The sequence below is a fragment of the Ptychodera flava genome, chromosome 3 (genome assembly GCF_041260155.1).
Source record: "Ptychodera flava strain L36383 chromosome 3, AS_Pfla_20210202, whole genome shotgun sequence".
In the NCBI taxonomy this organism is placed as follows: Eukaryota; Metazoa; Hemichordata; class Enteropneusta; family Ptychoderidae; genus Ptychodera; species Ptychodera flava.
Genome location: NC_091930.1, coordinates 32,242,123 through 32,254,141, shown reverse-complemented (window position 1 = coordinate 32,254,141; position 12,019 = coordinate 32,242,123).

Below are 12,019 nucleotides of genomic sequence, written 5' to 3'. Positions count from 1 at the left end.
GCGCGTACCAGCGGTATTTGCACTGCAGTGCAATAGCGAAAACATTATGCCATACCTTTATGTTAATGAGTATTTACCAATCTTGACCCGGAACTATTTATGTTTGTAAACACAAAAAATGTCGTCTACAAGATTTCGTTTCACTTTGGTTCGATGCTTGCTATATAAAATGCATGACAATACCGATTAAAAACTACGAAAAAGAAAATTGCATGTACTTATTATAGTGTGATGATGATTTTTATTATCTGGAAGAGCAGTTTGTTTGTCAGCGAAGAAAAAGCATTGACAATGGGCGACGTCCGTTTCTGGCTCCATAGATACACGGTGGCCGGCCGCCGTATCACGGCGACCATTATACATCGAAACACACGCAACTGCGGGCGCAGCGGAGCCAGTTAAACAGTTAACACTTTCAGAGACGTCTTTGCCAGTCGTTTTCTCACCGGACATTCCCTGTTTACAGTAAAAAGCCACTTTTGCATGCAGTTTATTCTGTGCTTGTGTGTCCTACACGCTATTGATAACAGAGGCTGAGTAAGCGCTTGTGTGCCGTGGTCCGGTGAACACTGAAATTTGATCGTTCGACAAGTTATGTTTGCCGTATCTTACTCTTAAATTTTCCATAAAAATCTTCGAACTGTTATTTGTATCGATCATTTAGAAGAATTTCAAGCTCAAAATGTGAAAAAATCAAAAGCGTTCCACGTTCAAAGTTCTCTTCGTTTGGCTATCTATGGAATGTTGCTACATATGTGTGAGCGATCGCAAGCAGAGTTCAAGCCCTCCGACGTTCCTCTTACGTCTTACTTGATGAACAAGTAAACAATAGTTTAGCCAATCAAAATGGAGGGTGCGGCGGAGTTGACCAATGAAAAGTGACATCTGATTCGATGCCTCATTACAGTATGTCAATGTTACATAACTCCGCAAGGTCGCCCTGAAGCTTTGACAGACAAGTAGTACGCACGACTAATCGTCGATTCTCTCGATAAATGATGCGAATAAAAGATAGAACATATGGAATAATAACAGAACCTCATGGCCTGTGAGTGCAAGCGCGCCGTACTAGCGGTATTTGCACTCGTGCTGCGGTGAATTCGGCTGTCCTTTCACTCCCTTCGCTCGTGAAAGGACTGCCGCCGAATACACCGCAGCACTCGTGCAAATACCGCTAGTACGGCGCGCTTGCACTCACAGGCCACGGGGTTCTGTTATATTCTTTGTGTGAAATCGACCACAGTTGGTTTTTGTTACTGTACCATTGCACTCAAGTTGAATTTTTAATACAGCTCCATCTTTACTTTTACTATTATTACGATGATGAAAGCTTATACATATAGATCATAATTTGTATTCATAATGTTTGTCCCAGCATATTTGACTCGGTTTTATCAACTTAACAATGGCATAGTTTGGCTGTAGAATATACTTCCCATGTGAAACGTAATTTTCACAATAGTTGTAGTTATAAGATCGTAAAAACCGAATACCCAGAAGCATAGATCAGACAACTTTCTGTGAGATTGGTATACTTGTCAGCGAGTATGTCTAAATTCTCGAGTTTCCCTTAATACTTTCTTCAACAGCTTATGACAAATTATACCTTGGTTTAATTTTCAAGAAGAGGTTGTGAAATAAAAAAGAACCTGTCCTTCTTATAGACATATTTTAAAAAAATGTGTTAACTGTTCAAGTTCCTTTTAGTGAGTCTGCTTGTTAATTTTAAACCTTCATTGTCATCATTACCATGGTGACTGATGCATGGCGTTTATATTTTTAACATAAATTCGTATTTCTCGCGTTGTGCTTTTTACTATAGCTGACCACTATGTAAGCTCGCCCGGTGTTGTATACATTACCTACTTTGTTGTACGTTTGTTTTATGTACTGCCTCAGTAAATATATTCGAATCCTTCTTAAGTAAAGTACTTTTTCTTTGATTGTTTCATATTGTAAACACCAAAATAATTGCCGTGTCTGAATCCTGACAGCTCAAATGCATTCTCCGTTATTAAAGCAGAGCTCGTACTTGGAACACTAAGTCTTGTATTTCACGTGCAGAGAAATATCTTCCTCCACATATCAATAATCATTTAACTGTCACCTAGTATTATTTTTAAGAGATTTTACGTACATATACTTTTGTGTACTTTCATGAATGTATCGTAAAACTCGAATTTATAGCCTCAGTGACTCTATTTCTTAATTTTAAATCATCTTTGAATGCACATGAAGGCAAATTACAAGAGCAAAGACTGTCGAAGTTTCATTTTTTGTGAGTGTGGTTTTCAATTTAATTGTCATTGGATGTGTTATATTAATATCAACATTGTGAGCGATTTTAGTGTTCGTGTAACCATGCATGTACCTGTTTATGGTATACCTCCTACACAAAAACTGTCTTTGACTAATAGCTAGGGAATGTATTCATCGAGTTACCCTCGTGATGTTTTTGTATTACACTTTGAAGAATCGTAATAAAAAAAATTACATTAATAAATTTATAGCCTGTATCCATCTTTCTTACCGTACTCAGATTTTAAATTTTACATCAACGAATATTCAAGAGAATGAGCTGATTCGTTGTGTTGGCTTTCTGGTAGCGTTTTGATGGAAGGTTATTTAAGTGTCGTACCGAGAATACACATTTCTCTTGATGGATTCTGTTGGATCTGCATTATGTGTCTACTTCATCAGATCAACATGTTCATTTTTGCACCATACTTCATCATACAAAAGCGTGTCGTGTAAGTATTTACGTTTCCTTACTGAAAACCGTTTCATAAGGTAAAAACGAAAGAAGATAATCACTATCACGTCTGAGGGCGCGTGTTCTTTCGTGATGTGATGCTAGCGCGAACGAAAAGTCGGTTTGCAGAACTACAAATCATGACGTGAGAAAATTTTGTAGAGATTTAACCTAATTCGGTGAATGATATGCTTCATTAATTATTCACTGTAACAAACTTTATTGAAGAAGAATAATGAACTTATGTTGTAGAACCATCGAATGTGCCACACAAATACTTTCTACTGTATTGGCCGCTACAGCTAACACACAGCATCGTACACAGGGCTAGCGAGAGAGTTGCCGACATCGACGGTTATTTACGAGAAGTGGAATAAAAGACTGGCATTTTTGGAAGCGATCGAGTAGTTGAGGTAGGCAGGGATATGACTTGGGCCCAAGAACGCTGAATTTCGGCAGTAATTTGGCTTTTACGTCAAGTCCCAAAATGGATTTGAAGTCACCGACCCTACGTACGGGTCTTTGCAGGGCTGTGGTGAGCGGGGCGATTAGCTGTAGCGGAACACACAGCATCGTACGCAGGGCTACGCCCAGCTCAATTGAATTCGCGCTTGTATGCTTAATTCACGTCACCCTTACTGCATCTTAAAATAAGGAACAAGATTTGCAGGTCACAAATGAGCAGGTAGGCCTAATAATCTACTGAATCTAGCTCTGCGTGGCAGGGCTGTGTGTTACCGGTGTATACGGCCTGTGGTGAGAGGCAGTATAACGACGGTAACACACAGCCCTGCTACGCAGAGCTAGTAATAATCATGAAATCACGTTCATGTGTCTCTACGTTTTTCTGAGGGTCGGGATCGGCAAGGTCGTCCGCGCAGCCATATACAAGTGTTCCAATGGTACCTAAATTTGTTTTACACGTACATAGATACCTAACACTTTTGATTGGTCCAAAGACGTCATGTGACAATCGAAATGTTAAAGGTTAAGAGTCAAAGGTTGAAAAATGAAAATCAAAAGTAAAACGATAAACAATTTTGAGTTGCAAATCTAAATCTAAATCAAAATCAAAATCATTTTTAAAATGAAAGTACAAAAAATTATTTCAAAATAAGAAAAAAGCTGTATATACATTCATATTGAGAAAAATCGCAGCAGAAAAGGATTCACTTAATATGAAAATCGGCTGCTTTTTGCCATGACCTCTGCAGTTTTAATGCCCGGGATCTTCCTCCTATAGAAAGGGGTACCGGTATTTGCCGCCCGAAGGGGTCACTCTTTCACGGTCGGTTTTTTATAGGAAGAAACCCAAAATATTGGTCGATCATAAAGCTATAGGAAAACACTCAAATGCAACAGAATAAAAGTTAAATCTAAGAAATTTGTCGAACAAATCCCTAATGATGGGTTATATTATGGGAATATACATGGCTAGATGTTTACTACTTTGGAGGCATTGCCCCGTAGTAAAATATAAAGAGTACTCCTCCCGGGGGTTTAGCGACCTTAGGGGTCGGGAAAAAGGGCGAAAATTTTTGACACAAACATCAAAATCATTTCAGAATAGATCAAAGTTAAAATCTCAGTAAAGATCAAAATTAAAGTCAAAAACGGAAATTATTTGAACTTTTATTAATCAAAATTATGTAAGTCAGAACGAACTTTACTCTTTGCATTTAGCATACAAAATAATGAAAACTAAATCAAAAATGCATTTCATTTCGAAACATAACATCAAAATCAAACAGAAATATAAAGCGAAACTTAATTTCGAGGAAAAAGCAAAATTGAAATAAACTAATAATAAAAATGAATCTAATTTTGCATAATGAAAATGATTTTCATCTTTGAAAGAAAATCAAACGTAAAGGAAATTCCAAATTCAGTTTCATTTGAGAGACAAAATCAAAATCAAAATCAAACTCGACATGAAAATTAATTTCATTTTCAAGAATGAATATGATTCTAACTTTAAAACGAAAATCAAAATGTAAAGTGAATCGAAAGTCAATTTTCATTCGAGAGAACAAATCAAAATCAAAACCAAACTCAAAATGAAAATGAAAATGAAAACGTAAAGGAAATATAAATTCAATTTTCATTCAAGAGATAAAATCAAAAGCAAAATCAAAATCTAAATGAAAATTAATTTCATTTTCAAGAATGAATATGATTCTAACTTTAAAACGAAAATCAAAATGTAAAGTGAATCGAAAGTCAATTTTCATTCGAGAGAACAAATCAAAATCAAAATCAAACTCGAAATGAACATGAAATGAAACTGCAAAGGAAATCCGAAGTCAAAATCAAAGTTGAAATAAAAGTATGAAAAGTGATTTCATGAGCCTCCTCGGTTGCCGTACTATAGTATTAAATTTAGAAGGTTGAAAGCAATGCACATTATGAACTACAATAAACATACATCCACATTTACCAGAAAGTTTTAAATGACTTTACATACATCATAACGTGGTAAGGCCCTGAATTCAGGAGTGTTTTCTTCTCATAAGAAAGTTACTTCCTGGTTCAATGCACCTCCCTGATAGAGGACGGTCAATGGGTGCGTACTCAAAACATATCTAGATCGGATGTATGATAAGCACGAATCACTACCCATTATGTTAGTTACACCCACCAGCAACCCCTCTCTCCTCCCTCCCTCTCTCTCTCTCTCTCTCTCTCTCTCTCTCTCTCTCTCTCTCTCTTCTCTCTCTCTCTCTCTCTCTCTCTCTCTCTCTCTCTCATTCGTGCTTTCACCATTATCCACCAATTATCAGTTAGTTTGAAGATGCCTGCGCGGAGTTTTCTTCAGGCCTACAAAACCATGATATTATATTTTCCAATATTAGAAGCCTCAGTCAAAGTTCCTATCGCTAAGCAAGTTCAATATAAAACCGTTCCGATAAACATTTTACCGAGATTATCAAAAGTCTCTTCTGCTCAATGATTTCAAATTCTAACCCCTCACTAACTGATCACGTTTACATATCCCAAATGTGTAGAATATGAAAATTGTATGTGCTTCATTTTGTCTACTTCCTGTCTTGTGTAGCTTAATATTCAACATAAACCACTATGCCTTGATTTGTCACAGTCTTTCTACCTAACCTTTGACTTATATTAACACATCGATTATCGTAATATGTTAGGAACCATCATTTAATACAACCACTTGGTTTTTCAAGGAGGCATATTTCTAATGATATTCTACACAGGTGGTTGGTTGGATATGTTTGTACATGAAACAACCAATAACATACACATATTGTGTTTGCATCAACGGGCGTGGCTGCAGTTTTGACACATGATACATGCCATGAAGAGTGCATAATCGTGGCGCGCAGAGCAGAAGTGGAATACCCGTTGATCGATATCATGGTGGGAAAACGAATCAATTACAAAATATAATTTCAGGGCCAGTACTCGACATGTCCCATTCGTGAACACCTGTAAGGTTTCATACCCAACTGTCGGCTATTTCTAACAGTGTTTGCATAAGCAAAATGATAAATTGTCCACAACATTTGCCTGGTGCACTTGATTAAACTGAGATGCAATACCCAGTCAGTTGCTAGGTTTCAGAGGTTACTGTAAGTAAATAAGTTGGCGTAATCTATTTTACCAACCTTTGAAACTGTTAGCGATTTTGTGATATTTATCTCGCATATTAAGACTTATACCGTGATTTGTGCATACATTTTCTCCTTAAATATTTCAAATATTCATTGGTTTTCAAATTCTAGGAAACTCAGAAAAAAATGGTCTTGATGAGGAAAGCCGCACGTAAGATAAAAGCGTTTTGTCCACATTGCTTGATGGTGACAATTAAAGACAAAATGGCTGGGGCTGTTGTGTATCACCCAGTAAAATGGACGACAATTTTGTCTGCCGTCGTAGCATAAATTCCTTTTCACTTCCACAATATTACCTCGACCGAGAGTTGATTTATCTGAGAAACGTCTTTTTTTCTGGGATGTGTCGACAGATGGATACGCGAGTGTGATTATTGTTATGTGATAGTTTAAAAATAACTGGTACCGAGAATACGAAAATGGACATTATCAAATTGATAACACATCAGACGTTAAGTGTCACACACACACACACACACACACACACACACACATCTGAAAGGTAGACCTTTACTGACATACTAACTGAATTTTGACCACCTTTATGACGTAGACTTTTTAAACCTTGTTTCATGTAAGCTCTTATACAGATATCATTTAGTTCAAAATCCCAAATATTTCCTTTGATGGGGTACTAAAAACTTTCTGGTGGGATTCTTGCGCTGTTTATTACAAAAGGATAAAAAAACAAACAACCTAACAACTTGCCTTCTTCTACTACAGCGTTCTCTGTCTCTGTCTCTGTCTCTGTCTCTCTCTGTCTCTCTCTCCTCTCTCTCTCTCTCTCTCTCTCTCTCTCTCTCTCTCTCTCTCTCTCTCTCTCTCTCTCTCTCTCTCTGTCCCCCTCTCTCTCATCACACACACATTCACACACATGCACACAAAATGACATCTATTTTAAAAAATGTAATTCAATTTATTTATATTTCCGAAGTGTTTAAATCACACGATAACTATCAAAAAGCAGCTACTGAAATGATCATTCATTTGGGTGTTTCCATTCACGGCACACTGAGGTACGAGAGTCACTGAGTTTACAATTATTAAAATCAAAGTGAACAGTACAAGTGCTGTACTTAACACTGTGTGATTGAATTGACTGAATGTAGGTCTCCATTTCATATTATCTTTAAAGGCGGTACTGCTATTGATCCTGGGTTACTTGCTTTACGTAAAGAAACGTCTACACAATTATCGACTTAATAAAGCCTCATCTGACCTTCATACAACTTTAGTCGTATTCTCTTTTTATAAACCAACATAGTTGTTGCATCTGTTTCACATGTAGGCAAACATATTTTGAGAAATATCAAAAAGCTTTATCGTTGTGTAAATCAATAGCAGAGCAATAAAATATTACTGACTTGCAATCATATGACTATAATATAAAACTGTAACTGAAACGATGGAAGCATAAAGAACTTAATTCGCTGCAGAGCATACTCAATTAATGTATTTCAAAGATGGTGATGTGAATGAGAAACACTTTCAGACGGATCTGCTGTGAAGTTAAATATTTTGTATCAAGTGATTTCCTACCATGGTAATGGAACAAATGCAATTCCATTTCTAATAGACAAATAAAATTTCTCCATGGACAAGAAAATTTCCGATTGTCTTTTGTACAGGGTCGACTTGTACAAGTATAGCTATTTCATTCAAATTAGATTCCCCAATCTTCCGAATTTTCCGTATTCATCCTTTTCTACTTTCTCCTAAATTATTTTAAATCGAAAATATAGATATTGCAAATCCAAAGCCTTGTGTGAAACATGGATTTTTTCAGTTAACGTCAATCCAAATCCGTGTTCATCTTCATTGGCGATAATAGCATTCCATGACGCAATAAAATGGTATGTATCGAGTAGAACAACTCGACACATACCCTTTTTAAGTAGAAAATAAAGGTTTTGAAAAATAGCTCGAAACGTCTGTATTATACGTAAAAAATGCAGCTGAAATTCACATTTGTCAATTAACATCGACATTGACATTTGAATGATCGGTTTCGCCGTTTGGTGTTGACTCCTGTCCTGTGAAGGTTACATCCATCCCATTATTGCTCAGACCAAGCCCGTTCATATCCTGAAAAATAACGTTCAATGAATACTGGAGCCTAGTTCGATGAGGATAACGATGATGACGTAATGTATCATACGACCGAACTTGCCTTGAATCGTCTTTTAAAATTACATCAAGGCAGTCATATTCAAAATTTAACATGTTTAAGTGCCACGACTATTTCTACTCTCATTGTTTAGGTAGAAACCTGCTCTCTTTTACAAAATATACAACTGGGAGTCAGCAATGTCTGTATGCGTGATTCGACAGCGTATCGTATAGGATTCTTAACATGAAACGTTCTAATAAATAATGTACGTAGATTTATACAGTGTCCTTCAAGTTTCATTCGAACGACTATTTACCAGCAAACTGCATGTTTATATGGGAAACAAATTATATGTTTAAAATGTATATATTGAATAGCTTTTAAATTCTCGCCTCATGGTTGCTGGTCTTTCCCGTGAAAGTCGCCAAACCCTCATATTCTGATAGAAAGGACAAATGTTACACAATAATGAATTGTAGTGTCTTTGTATTTTTTTTTAATTTTAGTATATATATCTCTCAACGGTCGCTCAACATACATCTGGACGCCTATACTATACCTATACTGAGAGAGAGGGAACGGAGCCTTAAAAAATTAAAAGCTTGGTGTCGTTGACTAAAAAATACTGTGTTAGGATAGGATTACGCTTGATAATCAGAGAATGGTACTAACTTTGTTGCACCATCGGGGTTTCTCCATTAACGTTGCCATCAGTCGCTCTCCTATCCAGTTCTACTTCGTTTGTGTTACTGTAAAAAGCGATTATTAAATTAAAAAAATTAAAAGCATCGTCAAAAACTGACTGAAATAAGTAAATCTATACAGATTTTTTGGGTTTGATTACTTTACTCATTAAGAAATGGCAAGACATCTAAATAGATACGCCATGAAAACGAACGGCACATAGATACAATCAGATAAATACATCAACATAAATTTGAGACAAAAACATTAGTTTAAATACATACACAATAAATAAAAAGGGCATTCTTACCACTGCTGTCCCTGATTGGCTTTAAAGAAAGCGAAAAAGAAAATAAATGACATCGAAAAGTAACATGAAAATTAACTATAGTTGACAGATATTTAGATTATTAACGTGACATATCCATGAGTAAACTGTGAGCATTGAACGAAGACGCCAATTAAAACGGAACATTGATTTTAATAATAACGTCTTAGGTTATTTATATGGTTTGCTTGTCTAATTCTATCATACACGAAATCGAAGAAGCTGACACAGTAAGATGAACACTTAACTCAGTCAAGTGTTTTGAGAGTGTTATTTTTACCTCGTGATCAGACGTCTACCAATCCGCTTATATAACAATGCAACTGTCCCTACATCTGTGCTTCATTTGCATGTTTTGAAAGGACCATGATGGACGAAATGAATGAATATTATGCAAAACGAACGTTAACAATCATCATTATTTTCATCATAAATGTTGTAGATTTTGTACCTTACAAAACCTATCATGTCATTTGATGCGTGTCGATGAAATTGAAATATGGTGTTTGTCCAATCTAACATCTGAGATGGCTGCCTCGCTTTGATAAAATGTACAATATTCTACAAAAAGGCCCGACGGAAATCTCTTATACAACAATAAACATTTTTTGTCCCGGCACATCAATCAAAATTATCAATTAAACGTTTTTCTTCCGGCCTTTTTGTTTTCATTTCGAACAATTGTGTATTCAAGTGAGGATGTCAAATGGGTCTCTCATCTTAACTGTCGACTTAACAACGATAAATATAACTTTCATTGAATTATTTTGTCTTTAAAGCGTTAAGGTTCCAAGACAAGAAATTGGCTGCTTAAGCTAACAATTTCTAGTGGTTAAATAGTTCAGAACCCCCGTAAATTATATATTTTCGGAAAATCTAGATATAGGGAAACATGTTGGTAACCATAGAGTCACCATTGTTTGCATAACTCTCAATTGACAGATAATTTAAAAAAAAACTTTCAAAAATCGTTTTTTTTTTTTCTGTTTTGTTTAAATGCTTTGAGATATAATGCTGAAATGATTGCGAGTGCAATCTGTCCTAAGGATCTTCAAAGTATATCTCACATAATTTTTAAACCTTCTAAAACAATGTTTATGCCAGAAAAACTTTCAGAGCGGTGAATTTAATCCTAGTTGATTACTTTAAAATAGTGCTCAAAAAAATAAGCAAGATATAAAACATCTAAGGCATATTTTGGAAGAATGATGTGACGGCTTGCATTCTAGAAAATTTGAGTCATATATTTTGAAGAATCGAGACAAAACATAGGGAAAACCGATTTTTGAAAGTTTATGCAAGTTATCTGTCAGATAATAGTAATGTAAACAATGGTGACACTGTTTTTACCAAAATGTTTCCCTATATCTAGGCTTTCAGAGCCTTTTCAGAGATTTGTGAGCTTATTAACAACCAGAGAATTGTTGGATTAAAAATATCAATTTCTTGTCTTAGAAACTTAAATGCGAACGAGTTCCTTCGTGGTTGAATGCATACCCTCGATAATGAGTTGAGGGCTTTGTTCGTAAAACACACGAATCGAAGCGGTATCCTCCACGCCAATTACAACACAGGACTACGTATCAATTCAAAGTCATGACAATATGCAGATTTGGAAACGATTAAGCTGCAAACTGTCTGGGCACTTCGCAGCTCTTCGCACTCTCACTTCGCTCATGACACAGAGATGAAGACACTATGACGTAAAAAGCCCAATCCGTTTGACCGTGATAGACCACATATTTGTAGACATGCCTTTCTTGCATTGTAACCACGTCAAAATATCGTGATTAAACTATTCGAATCAGGGTGTATCACTCGCCTATCTGTGCCCTTGTAGGGATAGCAACGGCCGTTAAGAACAATTTACTTGTCCGCACCACTCCGATAAGCCACGTGGCAAAACATTCAATAGCGGTCTTTAAAATCTGTAACAGTTGTTTGCGTTTACACTATGTGGAGCCGATGTGTTGTCTATGTTGTTCCGACCTGACCGATGTGTTCGCTGCCTTTAAATATCAGTCCATATATGAGGAAATAGAGAATTTACTACGGCGTAATAACATAAAATTTTATTCAGCAGTCTGTCTCACATTTAAGAAGTACATAACTTAGGATTAACAGCAGGGTCGATTTTGTTTGATGTCTATATATTTTAAAAAGTGTTTTATTTACTTATTGATTGACTTGCTGATTTTTCGCCTTTTATTGTAAGTATCATTCGGAGTCTTGTAAACTACGTGTGCTAACAAGCTACGATCGATGAGTGCAAACATAATCACTGCTCGGAGCATGAGTAGAGATCAAAGGTTTTTCTAAGGCGAAGCGACAGGCGACTGATCGCCTGAAAATACATGTCAGTTTTCAAGGCGAAGTTGCCTGACCTCCTCGGGCGACGCGACGTTACTCATTCACTGCAGTAACTGATGCCCAAAAATGAAGTAAAACTGATCCAGGAAGTCATTCTCCTATAGTGTGTAAAGTTCTGTACTTGTTCTTGACATTTTAGT